This window comes from Triticum urartu, chromosome 1A (assembly GCF_056163025.1).
Source record: "Triticum urartu cultivar PI428250 chromosome 1A, HENAU_Tu73, whole genome shotgun sequence".
Classification (NCBI taxonomy): domain Eukaryota; kingdom Viridiplantae; phylum Streptophyta; class Magnoliopsida; order Poales; family Poaceae; genus Triticum; species Triticum urartu.
The window spans coordinates 113,783,478-113,800,059 of NC_141873.1; positions in this window are offsets into that span (position 1 = coordinate 113,783,478).

The following is a 16,582-nucleotide window of genomic DNA, read 5'->3' on the forward strand; positions in this document are numbered from 1 at the left end:
TGGTCAACCACTCGATGACCTATCAGAATGTTAGAATTCCTCCGCCTTAATGAAGGGCCGTTTCCCGGCCAGGCATGTACGCACCCCGAATTCGGGAGAGTGCGGAGCCACCAGGGGCTATATAGTAGCCCCACTTTCAAACTCCTGTGGCTAAGTGAAAGTGTTAAAGCATTATAGTCCGGTTTCCTAGTTCGCTGTGCCATCACCTCCTTATTAGGACCAAGACGTTGGATTAAGTGTGAATACGCGTCTTCTGCGAACACCCCCGTATTATATGCGTGGGGGCTGAAGCCGACGACTACAATCTTTCAGGTTATACACATGTATACATAAACGGCCGCACAGGAGGCATCATATTACTTTCGGGCAAAAGTATAAATACAACCTTAATAAATTTCATAAAAACATTGTGTTTACAATGGGAATACATGTCACTCAAACATAATATTCTTCAAGCACTGGGCTTCTATCAAACGAGCGCCCTCGAGAACTTCTTCGAAATAGTGCTCGGCAGCCACTCGGCCTATGGCCGAACCCTGCGCCGCAACAGTGGTAGCATCCATCTCCGCGCAGTATGCTTTGACACGGGCAAGGGCCATCCGCGAGCCCTCTATACACGCTGACCTCTTCATCACATGGATGCGTGGCACCGCTCCAAGGAACTGCTGCACTAAGCTGAAATAACTATTCAGCTTCAGTTTTTCCGGCCACAGATGATCTATGACGGACCTCATGGCGAGTCCAGACAACCTGTTGAGTTCGGCCCATTCGCCTAGCTGATCAGTTAATGGAAGAGGACGCTCTGGAACGTTAAACTGCGACCAGAACAGCTTGTCCACTTCATGATCTGTTTGATCTCGGAGGTATTCGGCCGCATCGGCAGCGCTCGCCGCCAAGTCCATATATGCGTCTGCCGAACTCCACAGCCGATCCAGAGGGGCATACCGCGGATCTCCGAACTTCCTCCGCAGCATAAAGGGCTTCCCAGCCGCAATATCCCCGGCTTCATGCAACTCTTCCTTCTTTGCCCTCATAGCAGAGTGGGTGTCTTTGGTCTCCACTGCGGCCTTTTCAAGTTCCGTCGCCTTCGCTCGGTTTTCTTCTTCAAGGAGCTGGCAGCGGTCGGCATTGTCTTTTAACTTTACAGCCATCTTGGCCATTTTATCTTTGCTCTCGCAATGTGCAGCCTTTTCGGCTCTTAACTCTTCGACCGCCTTTAAAGCGGCCGCATTACTAATTCTTGCTTGTTCCTTGTCTCGGGCAAGTTCCGCCCGAAGGATCTCCACAGTGGCAGCTCCATCTGCAGTCACAACATATTAAAGATACTAGCGTTACGCTGCTCTTACTATGTGACATTCACCAGAAAACATTACTTACCCTGTGCCTCATCAAGCCACTTGTTAACAAGCTCAGTGTCGGCATCTGCCACATCCAGTTGCCGCTTTAGCTCGGCAAACTCATTAGTCCGGCTAGGCACCGGAGCTTGCACCACCTGCATATAAAGGCGGTTTGGTTATTACTTGGGACTATGATCCTCTGTTCGCCGCCGTTCTCGACGACAACCAGAGTCTCAGGGGCTACTATCTACACAGGGCACACCTAAAAATGTGCGTTACTATCAAAAAGTATATCATTTCACGTACCTCAAAGCCCATCAGTAGACTCATAAAGGCTTCATGCAATCCGCTTTCGACAGACGAAATTCTTTCCATCACTGTACCCATCAACGTACGGTGTTCTTCTGAGATGGCCGCTCGCTCCAACAGCTCCCTCAGTACGTCTGACCGCATACCAGACGGTGTCGGACTCTTTTGTTTGCTATCTTCAAGAGCCGGACACTGGGGACTTCGGGTGACTACAGGATTATCTTCTGGCCTCACCGGATCCGGAGAGGCCCTCCGTGACGACACTTCAATGTCGCCCGCTTCTTGAGCAGGGGAGTCCGGGGGAGGCGTTTCTCTCTCCATCATCTCCGAAAGAAGATCCCCCGAAGATGAGCTGTGCTGAGAAGGGCTAAGATCCGAACTGCAAGATAAACGCTTCAGTTATTTAACTCAGAGGTAAGGTAGTATATCTCCACTATTAAAGTACTTTTGGATTACTTACAGCTCGTTGGAGGGCTGATCCTCGCGCGGACTTTGTGCGGCAAGAGCACCCTCCAAGGCAGGACCCTCTGGTGGAGACTTCTTCTCCCGTTTGGAAGTCTTGGTTTCCGGATCTTCAAAGGCAGTCCTCTTCCTTCCCCGAAGCGAGAGAAGGTCAGATTCTTCCCCTTGGTTATCCTCCTTCACGGAGGCGCTCATTCCCTCGGTTGGAATTGGTAGCGATGGGGGCCCGCTTTCGACCTCATTATTCCCCCCTTTATCTTCTTTTGAGGGCTCCGGGCAAGGTGCTAGCTCGAGCATCTTTTCCAGTACCGGATTCTCCAAACCCTCAGGAAGGGGGGCCGAACACCGAATCATCTTTGCCCTTGTTAGCCAGTCCTGGTCAAAGAGCGATTTCTCAGAATGACATCATGGTAAATGAACGACGGTGTGTTCGGCTAAAGGATTACTTACTTGGTCGGCGGTACGGTTGCTGCTCAGGCCCACGTCCTCGGTAGTATCCAGACACTCTATTCGGGGTCCGAAGAATGATTTGTACATCTCCTCGTGCGTCAGGCCAAGGAAATTCTGAATAGTGCACGGCCCTTCTGGGTTGAACTCCCACATGCGGAGGGGCCGACGTTTGCAAGGCTGGACTCGACGAACCAGCATGACTTGCACCACCGTAGCTAGATTGAAATCTCCTTCAAAGAGATCTTGAATGCGGCTCTGCAGTATAGGCACGTCCTTGGCTGGACCCCAGCTCAGCCCTCTGCTAATCCATGACATTAGTTGTGGTGGAGGGCCCGAGTGGAAAGCAGGGGCAGCCACCCACTTGGCACTTCTGGGAGCTATGATGTAAAACCACTCCCGTTGCCATAATCTGGACACCTCTGGAAAGGAACCCTTTGGCCATGAAGCTCCAGCGATCTTGCTTATTAATGCGCCTCCGCACGCTGCATGCTGCCCCTCGACCACCTTCGGCTTCACGTCGAAGGTCTTGAGCCACATGCCGAAGTGAGGGGTAATGCGGAGGAAGGCCTCACATACGACAATAAATGCGGAGATGTGGAGAAAGGAGTCCGGGGCTAGATCATGGAAATCTAGCCCGTAATAGAACATCAAACCCCTAACGAAGGGATCCAGAGTGAGGCCTAGACCTCGGAGGAAGTGGGAGATGAACACAATGTTCTCGTTGGGTTCAGGAGTAGGGACGACCTGCCCTCGGGCAGGCAGTCGATGCAAAACCTCGGCGGTCAGGTATCTGGCCTCCCTCAACTTCTTGATATCCTCTTCCGTAACGGAGGAGGGCATCCACCGGCCTTGAAGGCTAGATCCAGACATAGTTGAAGGTCCGAAGCACTTGACCTGGGCTTTGGGTGTTAGAACTCGAGCGGGGGAAGGATTCGATTGAGCACGGGAGGGAACAAATTAAAAGCCTTGTCCCTTTATAAAGAGGGTGAATATCAAGCGTCCTCTCCCTAACCGTTTGGGACTTGCCTATAATCTAGGAGTCCTAGACACGGTTGGGTTACCCACGACCGTACTGATGAGAATCCCGTAACTAGGGTAACATGATCTCTGCTTTGACAAGACGTGTCAAGAAACCGCCTCGCATTATGTGTGGAGCTGGTTAAAGACGAATAATCACTGAGCCATGGCATGATGTCATGTTGCCAAAACGTGTCAGCAGATTAAGATTTGTGGAAATATTATTCTCTCTACGGTGGTATGTGGAACTTATTTTGCAGGGTCGCACACTATCCTTGTATTCAAACTCTTCTGTGATATGTTCGGAGGAGGAACCCGCCTTGCAATGCCGAAGACAACACTGCGTGCCGGGACTCATCGTCATTGAAAGCCTGGTTCAGGGGATACTAAGGGAGTCCTGGATTAGGGGGTCTCCGGACAGCCGGATTATATCCTTTGGCCGGACTGTTGGACTATGAATATACAAGATTGAAGACTTCGTCTCCTGTCCGGATGGGACTCTACTTGGCGTGGAAGGAAAGCTAGGCAGTACGGATATGGATATCTCCTCCTTTGTAACCGACCTTGTGTAACCCTAACCCTCTCCGGTGTCTATATAAACCGGAGGGTTTTAGTCCGTAGGACAGAACAATAACATACAATCATACCATAGGCTAGCTTCTAGGGTTTAGCCTCTCCGATCTCGTGGTAGATCAACTCTTGCAATACTCATATCATCAAGAATAAATCAAGCAGGACCTAGGGTTTTACCTCCATCAAGAGGGCCCGAACTTCGGTAAAACATCGTGTCCCCTGCCTCCTGTTACCATCTGCCTTAGATGCACAGTTCGGGACCCCCTACCCGAGATCCGCCGGTTTTGACACCGACAGCAAGTAAATGTAGTCTTTGATTGATCCTTGGCTGACACAGGTATTTGAGAGAAACTAGAATAACCATCTAGAAAGAAAAAATGTGTATGTTTAGATAATATTTCTAGCATTTGATCGATAAAAGGTAAGGGGTAATGATCCTTTTTAGTGGCCTTATTTAATTTGCGGAAATCAATTACCATCCTATAACCTGTAATAATTCTTTGAGGAGTAAATTCATCTTTATCATTAGGAACGACAGTAATACCTCCATTCTTAGGGACACAATGGACAGGGCTTACCCACTGACTATCAGCAATAGGATAGATTATACCTGCCTCAATGAGCTTTAGTATTTCCTTCCTTACCACTTCTTTCATTTTAGGATTCAGCCGTCATTGATGATCACGAACTGGTTTAGCATCTTCTTCCAAATTTATTTTATGTTGACATAGAGTGGGACTAATGCCTTTAAGATCATCAAGAGTATACCCAATAGCAGCATGATGCTTCTTCAGAGTTTTCAATAATCACTCTTCCTCATGCTCTGAAAGGTTAGCACTAATAATAACAAGATATATCCTTTTCTCATCAAGATAAGCATATTTAAGAGTACCAGGCAACGGTTTGAGCTCAAACACGGGATCACCCTTAGGTGGAGGAGGATCCCCTAGGATTTCAACAGGTAAATTGTTTTTCAGAATAGGTTCCTGTTTAAAGAATACTTCATCTATTTCCCTTGTTTCATTCATAAACATATCATTCTCATGGTCTAGCAAACAATGTTCTGAAGGATCACTAGGAGGTACGACAATAGAAGCAAGACCAATAATTTCATCCTTACTAGGTAATTATTCTTCACGGTATTGTCTACTAAATTTAGAGAAATCAAATTCATGAGACATATCATCTAAACCGATAGTAACAACATCCCTTTTGCAATCCACGGTAGCATTAACAGTGTTCAGGAAGGGTCTACCAAATATAATAGGACAAAAGCTATCTTGTGGGGAACCAAGAATAAGAAAATCAGCAGTATATTCAGTTTTACCACACAAGACTTCAACATCTCTAACAATTCCCATTGGTGAAATAGTATCTCTATTGGCAAGTTTAATTGTGACATCAATATCTTCTAACTCAACAGGTGCAATATCATGCACAATTTCTCTATATAGGCTAATAGGTATTGTACTAGCACTGGCACCCATATCACATAAGCCATGATAACAATGATCTCCTATTTTAACAGAAATAACAGGCATGCCTACCACAGGTCTAGGTTTATCTTTAGCACAAGGTTTAGCAATTCTAGCAGTTTCATCACAGAAATAAATAACATGCCCATCAATATTATCAGACAAGAGATCTTTAACAATAGCAATATTAGGTTCAACTTTAACTTGCTCAGGAGGTGTATATGTTTTAATATTGCTTTTACGAACCACAATTGAAGCTTTAGCATGATCCTTTATCCTAACAGGGAAAGGTGGTTTCTCAACATAAGAAGTAGGAACAACAGGATCATTATAAGTGATAATCTTTTCTTCAACTTTAATAGGTGCAACTACTTTTACTTCTATGGGAGGATGATATTTAAACCACTTGTCCTTTGGGAGATCAACATAAGTAGCAAAAGATTCACAGAAAGAAGCTACTATCTTAGAGTCAAGTCCATATTTAGTGCTATATTTACGGAAAACATCGGTATCCATAAAAGATTTAACACAATCAAACTTAGGTGTCATACCTGACTCCTTACCTTCATCGAGGTCCTAATCTTCAGAGTTGCGTTTAATTCTTTCCAATAAATCCCATTTGAATTCAATAGTCTTCATCATAAAAGAGCCAGCACAAGAAGTATCGAGCATGGTGCGATTGTTATTAGAAAGCCGAGCATAAATTATTTTAATAATCATTTCTCTTGTGAGCTCATGATTGGGGCGTGAATATAACATTGATTTAAGCCTCCCCCAAGCTTGAGCGATGCTTTCTCCTTCGCGAGGCCAAAAATTATATATATAATTGCGATCACGATGAACAAGATGCATAGGATAAAACTTCTAATGAAATTCCAATTTCAATCGTTTGTAATTCCAAGACCCCATATCATCACATAGCCTATACCATGTCGATGCATCTCCCTTCAAAGATAAAGGGAAGACCTTCTTATTAACAACATCTCCGGGTACACCTGCAAGCTTAAATAATCCACAAACTTCATCCACATATATTAGATGCTCATCAGGATGCTTTGTTCCATCTCCTACAAAAGGATTAGCTAGCAGTTTTTCTATCATACCCGAAGGAATTTCAAAGCAGACATTTTCATTTTTAGTAGGTTCAGTAGGTTGAGGAGCAACTCTTTGCTCTACTGGTCGGGGTGAAGATACCCCGAACAAGCCCCTCAGAGGATTACTTTCCATAGTAACAAGTGACAGTAAATTTCAACACACTATATAAATTTTTTCTTACCAAATTCCACCTACCAAAGGCGCTTCACTCCCCGGAAACGGCGCCAGAAAAGAGTCTTGATGACCCACAAGTATAGGGGATCTATCGTAGTTCTTTTGATAAGTAAGAGTGTCGAACCCAACGAGGAGCAGAAGGAAATGATAAGCGGTTTCCAGCAAGGTATTCTCTGCAAGTACTGAAATAAGTGGTAACAGATAGTTTTGTGATAGGATAATTTGTAACGAGCAACAAGTAACAAAAGTAAATAAAGTGCAGCAAGGTGTCCCAATCCTTTTTGTACCAGAGGACAAGCCTGGACAAACTCTTATATAGAGAAAAACACTCCCGAGGACACATGGGAATATCGTCAAGCTAGTTTCCATCACGTTCATAAGATTCGCGTTCGGTACTTTGATAATCTGTTATGTGGGTGGACCGGTGCTTGGGTGCTGTCCTTACTTGGACAAGCATCCCACTTATGATTAACCTCTATTGCAAGCATCCGCAACTACAACAAAAGTATTAAGGTAAACCTAACCATAGCATGAAACATATTACTAATAGCAACACATAAACTAGGGTTTAAGCTTCTGTCACTCTAGCAACCCATCATCTACTTAGTACTCCCCAATGCCTTACTCTAGGCCCAAATAATGTTGAAGTGTTATGTAGTCGACGTTCACATAACACCACTAGAGGGATGACAACATACATCTAATCGAAATATCGAACGAAGACCAAATTCACATGACTACTAATAGCAAGACTACTCCCATGTCCTCAGGAACAAACGTAATTACTCACAAAGCATATTCATGTTCATAATCAGAGGGGTATTAATATGAATATAGGATCTGAACATATGATCTTTCACCAAATAAACCAACTAGCATCAACTACAAGGCGTAATTAACACTACTAGCAACCCACAGGTACCAATCCCGGACTTGGAGACAAGAATTGGATACAAGAGACGAACTAGGGTTTTGAGAGGAGATGGTGCTGGTGAAGATGTTGATGGAGATTTCCCTCTCCCGATGAGAGGAGCATTGGTGATGACGATGGCGATGATTTCCCCCTCCCGGAGGGAGATTTGCCCGGCAGAACAGCTCCGCCAGAGCCCTAGATTGGTTCTGCCAAGGTTCCACCTCGTGGCGGCGGAGTTTCGTCTGAGAAGATGGCTTATTTTTTTTCCCATCAAAAGACTTCATATAGCAAAAGATGGCCACCGGAGGGCCACCAGGGGGCCCACGAGGTAGGGGGCGCGCCCAGGGGGGTAGGGCACGCCCCCACCCTCGTGGGTAGGGTGTGGCCCCCTGGTGAACTTCTTGCTCTCAGTATTTTTTATATATTCGGAAAACATCTTCCTTAAAGTTTTAGGACTTTTGGAGCTGTGTAGAATAGGTCTCTAATATTTCCTCCTTTTCCAGCCCAGAATCCCAGCTGCTGGCATTCTCGCTCTTTATGGAAACCTTGTAAAATAAGAGAGAATAGGCATAAGTATTGTGACATAATGTGTAATAACAGTCCATAACGCAATAAATATTGATATAATAGCATGATGCAAAATGGACGTATCACCCTTCTACGGTTGGCGGGCGCGGGGTTGTGCAAACAGCGGGTCTGGCAGTCAGCACAAGGGTCATTTACCCAGGTTCGGGCCGCGGAGATGCGTAATACCCTAGTCCTGCTTTGATGTATATCTGAGTGTTCTTGAGTTCTTGAACTAGCTACGGTGTCTGTCTAGTTCCAAAGATCCGAATCCCTCTCGAGTACGCCTCGGGCCTCCTTTTATAGACAGAAGGAGTTGCCATAGTGGCACACGGGAGGTGGAAAGGTGTATAGTGGCTGAGTCTATCCTCTGGCACCGTCAGACAAACGCATTTAATGCGCTGCCGACGTGCCCTCTTGCTTTATTGGGGACGACAAAGAAGCTCGTCCCAGCTGTCGCCGCCTCGCCTGGCTCCGACGCGCGTCCGAGCTGACGAGGCATTGCAGCGCCATGTTGGCTGGCTGCTGGGCTGGCATGGTGGTGGCGTCTTCATGAAGATCTACATGCCACCACGCAGGTGCTTGCTGAGTCGATGTGGAGGCCGCACGCTGCCACACAGATGCCTGCCCAACTGGTTGAGCTAGCAACTGCATGGGAGCGGCGGTGGAGTCTTGGCAGACATGGGCCTGGCTGCGGCCCCACAGATGTCCTCGGCAAGGGTCTTGCCGGGGGCCCGGCAAGGGTCTTGCTGTGGCACCGCGGTCGTCCCGGGCAAGGACCTTGCCGGGGGTCTCATGGATTTCCTTGGCAAGGATCTTGCCAAGGATCATCGTCTTCTGGTCCTCATCTGATCTCGCGTATTTATGATCCCCACAAAGATGTGCATGCCACCATAGAGGTGCCTCCCGAGCCTTGGTTCCAATGTGGTTGATGGCGTTGGAACCCCTTGGCTCAAGGGCGGTGCGCTCTGCTGGCATTGGGCAAGTTGCCCCGGCAAGGGTCTTGCCGGGGCTGCGGAGGCCGCCCTGGAAAGGGTCTTGCCGGGGGAGCCCACTTCACTCCCTTGCTCTTTCTGTCTCTGGTCTTAGCGTTGCTTCGTTTGCGAAAACGGGTCAGCACATGGAATATGCTGGCAATGTAACACAGGAGAGTAATGAACAGATAAAAGCTATCACTATATGCATATATGGCTGGTGGAGGCTGCATGGTTAATATGTTTTGCGAAAAGCCAATTTTTCCCTACAACAAAGGAATATATTTTATTTAACTGTCATGGTAGTTGAACTATATTGAGAAGGTTCATCCAACTCAATCCCAATTAAAAGTAATTATCAACCCAATAAATTAATTTAGAGTGATGAAATCCATATGATAATCCAAGAACCAGATACTCAAGATGTCCATAACCGGGGACACGGCTAACCATGATTAGTTTATACACTCTGCAGAGGTTTGCACACTTTTCCCCACAAGACTCGATCTCCTTCGTTGGATTTCTCGCACTACAGGGTGTTTGAGAAACGGATGACCGAGACACAATCGTTCAGAAGCATTTTCTGTTTACTCCGGGCGGACGGGTACACCTACAATCCCCTACATCTGCTAGTCCACCTCTTCAAGAACTCACGCAACTTACTCAATTATGCTAGAGCCCATAATGGCTTGTGGCTGCACACGGAAGTTTCTAGCATGAATAGTCTTATGATCCTTTTGAGCCTGGGTGGCGGACCGTAGGATGATCACACAGGTACTCCGGGATATCCTAGGACAACACTATATTCTCCAGGTGCCCACAAGCAATCCACCCAGATGTGTATTAAAGTTGTCACCTTAAGTTGAACCATTAATTAACAACTCACATCTGTCATGGATACACTCAAACCCAAACCACGTCTACAAGCATAGCATGGCAATATAAGCATAAGGTAGAAGTAACTCCCAAGGGTTTGATAATAAAACATGTAATAGGTTCTACCTCATTATCTACTTCCCAGACCCACATGTTAAGAGATCCTACTCATGCAATGTGTGAAGATTGAAACTAATAAATAAAAACTGGGTGATAAAGGGGTATGATCAAAGTGTTACTTGCCTTGCTAACGATCTGCAAATCCTAAAGACTCGTAGTAGCACGAGCAAACAAACAATAGCATACATAAGCAATCAATCAAATATGCATGGGTAAATCTCAAATAAGAAGATCTAACCGGAAAGTTCAACTAAAGAACTCCGGTTTGCAAAAAAAAATCAAATCAAACGGAGCAACGAAACTCAAACGACGAAAGAAACAAGATCTGATTAGTAATCTATACTAAAGTCAAATTTTACAGTACCAAAATATTTTTCAAGTTTGTTAAACATAAAGAGGGCTTCGAGACGAAGATCTAGGCGCTTGAATCGCCTAATTCCGATAAACGAGCGAAAAGATAAACTAAAATGAAAAACAGGACAGAAATTGCGATCGAAAATAATCGCGGAAAACCCTGGAAAAAGAAAAGTGATGGACAGGCTAACGAACAAACATTCGCTGTCTGCGGGTAACGGGTGAAAACCGTTCGTTAAAACGAACGTATGAATGGGCGTTCGCTAAATAACTAAACCGAAAAATGAACCAATCTATTAAAAAAACGGATATAGGGTTTTTACCGGAAAAACCGAACCGGCGAAGAAAACCGGCGGCGGCGGCGGCGAACTCTGGCGAGTGGCGCGGGTGGCGGCGTGGCATGGCGGTGCAGCGGCAGCAGCAGCGGCGACAGCTGGTGCGGCAGCGACGGCTTAGGGTTTCGGGCGGGGCGCTAGGCTGTTGGGGTCGGACCTCCCGGCTTATAAAGGCCGGCCGGGCCAGGAGTCCTAGGCGGACACGGCCTGGTTAGGCCGGTTACTTTTTTTTAAATAATTCCGCACAGAAAAAAAAAGAAAAAAAATACTAAACGGACTCCAAAAATCCTGAAATAAATTTTCCTCGTCCTCTAAAAATACGCCGGACAAGGTGAACATTTATGTGGGCCTCTAATGCAATTTTGAAAAATGCATATTTTTCCTAATTCAAATAAAATAGCGATAAAACCCCAAATAAAAAAATACAAGTTGATTTTAATATTTTTCCTCCAACATTTCATTTATTTTGGAGAAGTCATATTATCTCCTCTCATATAATTTTAATATGAAATATTTTTGGGGGAGAAAAATAATTAAAACCAAAGTGATCCTTGTTTCAATATTTGATAAAATTCAAATATGAGAACGAGGGAAAATCCCCAACTCTCTCCGAGGGTCCTTGAGTTGCTTAGGATTTCGAGGATCGCAAGAACGAAATGCAATAAAATATGATATGCATGGATGACCTATGTATAACATTCCAAATTAAAAATTTGGGATGTTACAGCTAACCCTCTGCGTGATCTCACCCTCTCCCTCCCATCCTCCCTCCAGCGCCGCCAGGAGAGGAGCGCCCGCACCTGTTTCCTTCTCTCCCCCGATTCCCCCTCATCCTTCGCGCCCCTTCGCCAAGCGCCGCCGACCGCTCCTTCCTCCCGCTCGATCCCCATCTCCCTCAAAGCGCCGTCACGCATAGATGGCAGAACCAGCGCCTCCTCACCCTCTCCCTCGATCCCATCCTCCCCGACGCCCTCTCCTACCTCGCGCCCTGCCTTGCCCCGCCATGAACGTCTGCAAGACCTCACCGCTGCCTTCCCGCCTCCGGCCATGGCGCCCGCACCGACAACCCGACCTGCCCTGCACCATCTCTGCCATCCCCTCGCTTGTTCGCCTCCTCCTGTGCCCTGCGCACCCTTGTGCTCGCGAGCAGGGGACCCCGAGGACGCCAGCCGCCCTCCTCTACCAACCTGTGCCGGCGACTTCCGCCTCCAGTCATTGCCCGCGAGCAAGCCATAGCCCGAGCGCTCCTCGCCATGCCGGCATCCCCGTCCCGAACCCTCCTCGTCGCTTGCATCTTCTACGGCTGCGTCACCACGCTCGCACGCCTCTGGCGAAGCTTCGAAGGCCCCGTCGCCGTCCTGTTCAACTCGCATCATCGGGGACAGGATCCCCTTGTCAGATCCGGGGGATCCCCGTTGTTTCCCGTGCCTGCAGATCCCATCTCGCCGAACCCTCCCATCAGCAGCGCCGCCTCGCCCTGCTGCCATGTCCTGCCGTTGCCGCTTCTTTCCCTGCTTCACACGCTGGCAAGCTTGAATGCCGTCCCCGGAGAACTTACCTACGACAAGTTCGTGTACCCACGCCGTGTGTTTTCTGCTACCAAGTACCACGACTACAACCGGTGTGCATTTTTGTCAAGTCCGACTACGACAATCGACTACACAACGAGACGCCAAGTACCACTACACCCGGAGACCTCGGACCCGTCAAGTCCAACAATGATTGTGCACAACTACCATCAACCCCGAGAACATCATATGCATCAAGTTCCTTTTCGAAAAGTGTACCAGTACCGCCGTCTTCGGAATCGCTAAGAACGACAAGTACCTTGACGCCCGATGCATAGAATAACTACCGTCGCAAGAACGAGACCGGCAAGTTCGAAGACCCTAAGTACCTCTTCGAAACGACCAAGTACCACTAACGTCGACCCTCGAAGACCCTGTGGACGTCAAGTTCCTTGTTGTGACCCCGAACACCTACGGAGTGTGTACAACTATGAAGCGAGAATGACTACTTCCGCTACGAACGTCCCGAGATCGCCTACTTCCTCTACTTTGCATCGAACGAGAACCGTCCCGTTTGCACGCTTCGAAGGTATAACCCTGAGATGACCGCCCGTGAACGAATGCATATGTTGTATGAAATGCTCGCGTTTGCACCGTGCCCGACGTGTTTCTTGCATGTTCCCCATTGCCATGCCGTCGTCTCGTGGGAACCCGGTAACCGGGATCACCCCACCGTTCATTGCATGACACACTCCCATCACACTTTCTTTTGCACCGGCATCTCAATCAAGTTACCGGAACCGGAATGTTGCCGTGGCACCATTCCCGTTGTCGTTGCCATGTCACCCCTTTCGTTTCCGCCACGATGACAAGTGCTTCATAACATGCCCATGTTAGCATTTTCATAAAATTGCTTAAAACCTGTACATGTCATCCGCATCATGATAACAACATCAAGAATGTTTAAATTGTTGTTTGCTTCAATTGCTAAATGACATGTGGGGACTTACCGGAATGGTTATTTGCTGTTTCCGGCCTCACTTAAAATGCCCAGCTATGTATTTTACTCATGTTTCACCTCTTGCCATGTTTAATAACATTTAATGTTGTTGGGTACATAAACGGGAGAGAACTAAATAAGTCATGTGGTGTTTTGTCAATATGCAACTCGTTGCATATTGAGCTCCACTTAATTTGTAGCATTGTTTGTGCACTTTTCCATGCCATGCCTCATTAAATCGGACATGCATCATACTTGATTGTGCATCATGCCATGTTTATGCTTGTTGGTTTACCATGTGGTTTGCTCCTTTCCGATTGTGCGTCTTCTCGATAGTTTAGGTAACGTTAAGTTTGTGAGGATCCGTTCGACTACGTCCATTTGTCTTCTTCATGGACTCGTTCTTCTTCCTTGCGGGATCTCAGGCAAGATGACCATACCCTCGAAATCAATTCTATCTTTGCTCGCTAGTTGTTCATTCTATCGCTATGTCGCGCTACCTGCCACTTGTTATATCATGCCTCCCATATTGCCATTCCAAGCCTTTAACACACCTTCCTAGCAAACCGTTGCTTGGCTATGTTACCGCTTTTGCTCAGACCCTCTTATAACGTTGTTAGTTGCAGGTGAAGTTGAAGATTGTTCCATGTTGGAACATGGTTATGTTGGGATATCACAATATCTCTTATTTTTAATTAATGCATCTATATACTTGGTAAAGGGTGGAAGGCTCAGCCTTATGCCTGGTGTTTTGTTCCACTCTTGCCACCCTAGTTTCCGTCATACCGGTGTTATGTTCCTTGATTTTGCGTTCCTTACGCGGTTGGGTGTTATGGGAACCCCTTGATAGTTCGCTTTGAATAAAACTCCTCCAGCAAGGCCCAACCTTGGTTTTACATTTGCCTCACCTAAGCCTTTTTCCCTTGGGTTTCCGAAGCCCGAGGGTCATATTTATTTACTCCCCCGGCACCCCTGGGCAACCCGAGGGTTTCAGTGCTCCTCTGAGTGTTGGTCCAACCTAGGCGATGTCCGGCACCCCTGGGCAACCAGGGTCTATGCCAACCCGACGTCTGGCCCATCCGGTGTGCCCTGAGAACGAGATACGTGCGACTCCTATCGGGATTTGTCAGCACATCGGGCAGCTTTGCTGGTCTTGTTTTACCATTGTCGAAATGTCTTGTAACCTGGATTCTGAGACTGATTGGGTCTTTCCGGGAGAAGGAATATCCTTCGTTGACCGTGAGAGCTTGTGATGGGCTAAGTTGGAACACCCCTACAGGTTTAAACTTTCGAAAGCCGTGCCCACGGTTATGTGGCAGATGGGAATTTGTTAATATCCGGTTGTAGAGAACTTGACACTTGACTTAATTAAAATGCATCAACCGCGTGTGTAACCGTGATGGTCTCTTTTCGGCGGAGTCCGGGAAGTGAACACAGTCTTGTGTTATGCTTGAACGTAAGTAGTTTCAGGATCACTTCTTGATCACTTCTAGCTTCTCGACCATTGCGTTGCATCTCTTCTCACTCTTATTTGCACATGTTAGCCACCATATTTGCTTATCGCTTACTGCAGATCCACCTCACTACCTCATCATACCCATAAGCTTAAATAGTCTTGATCTCGCGGGTGTGAGATTGATGAGTCCTCGTGACTCACAGATACTTCCCAACAGTTGCAGGTGCCGATGATACCAGTGCAGGTGACGCAACCGAGCCCAAGTGGGAGCTCGATGAAGATCTTGATTGTTGTTTTTGTGTCTTTTCCGGTTGATCAGTAGTGGTGCCCAGGTGGGACGATCGGGGATCTAGCATTTGGGGTCGTCTTCTTTTATTTTGGTTCCGTAGTCGGACCTTTGAGTGTACCCTGGATGATGTATGTTTACTTGTTATTTGTGTGAAGTGGCGATTGTAAGCCAACTCTTTATCCCTTTCTTATTTAGTACATAGGATTGTGTGAAGATTACCCCACTTGCGACTAAACCACCATGCGGTTATGCCTCTAAGTCATGCCTCGACACGTGGGAGATATAGCCGCATCGTGGGTGTTACAGCGCCCCCCTTTCCTTCTCTTCTCTCCCTCTCCTTCCTTCCCCCTTCCTCCTCCTAGTAGGACTAGGAAAGGGGAGTCCTGCTCCTACTAGGAGGAGGACTCCTCCTCTCCTGCCGCGCCCCAAGGGCCGGCCAGCCTCCCCCTTGCTCCTTTATATACGGGGGCAGGGGGCACCCTAGGGCACACAAGTTGATCATTGCTCCCTTAGCCATGTGCGGTGCCCACCTCCACCATAATCAACCTCGATCATATCGTCGTAGTGCTTAGGCGAAGCCCTGCGCCGGTAGCTTCATCATCACCGTCATCACGCCATCATGCTGACGAAGCTCTCCCTCGACACTCAGCTGGATCAAGAGTTCGTGGGACGTCACCAAGCCGAACGTGTGCAGATCGCGGAGGTGCCGTACTTTCGGTACTAGGATCTGTCGGATCGTGAAGTCGTACGACTACATCAACCGCGTTTTCATAACACTTCCACTTACGGTCTACGAGGGTACATGGACAACACTCTTTCCCTCTTGTTGGTATGTATCACCATGATAGATCTTGTGTGTGCGTAGGAACTTTTTGAAATTACTACGTTCCCCAACAGTGGTATCAGAGCCAGGTCTATGCGTAGATGTTATATGGATGAGTAGAACACAAAGGAGTTGTGGGCGTGGATATATACATATTGCTTGCCGTCACTAGTTGATTCTCGATTCGACGGTATTGTTGGATGAAGTGGCCCAGACCGACATTACGCGTACACTTACGCGAGACTGGTTCTACCGACGTGCTTCGCACACAGGTGGCTGGTGGGTGTCAGTTTCTCCAACTTTAGTTGAATCGAATTCAATGAACATGGTTCTTTCTAAAGATTAAAAAGCAATCACTATACCGCGCTGTGGTTTTTGATGCGTAGATAAGAACGGTTCTTGCTCAGCCCATAGCAGCCACGTAAAACTTGCAACAACAAAGTAGAGGACGCCTAACTTGTATTTGCAGGGTATGTTG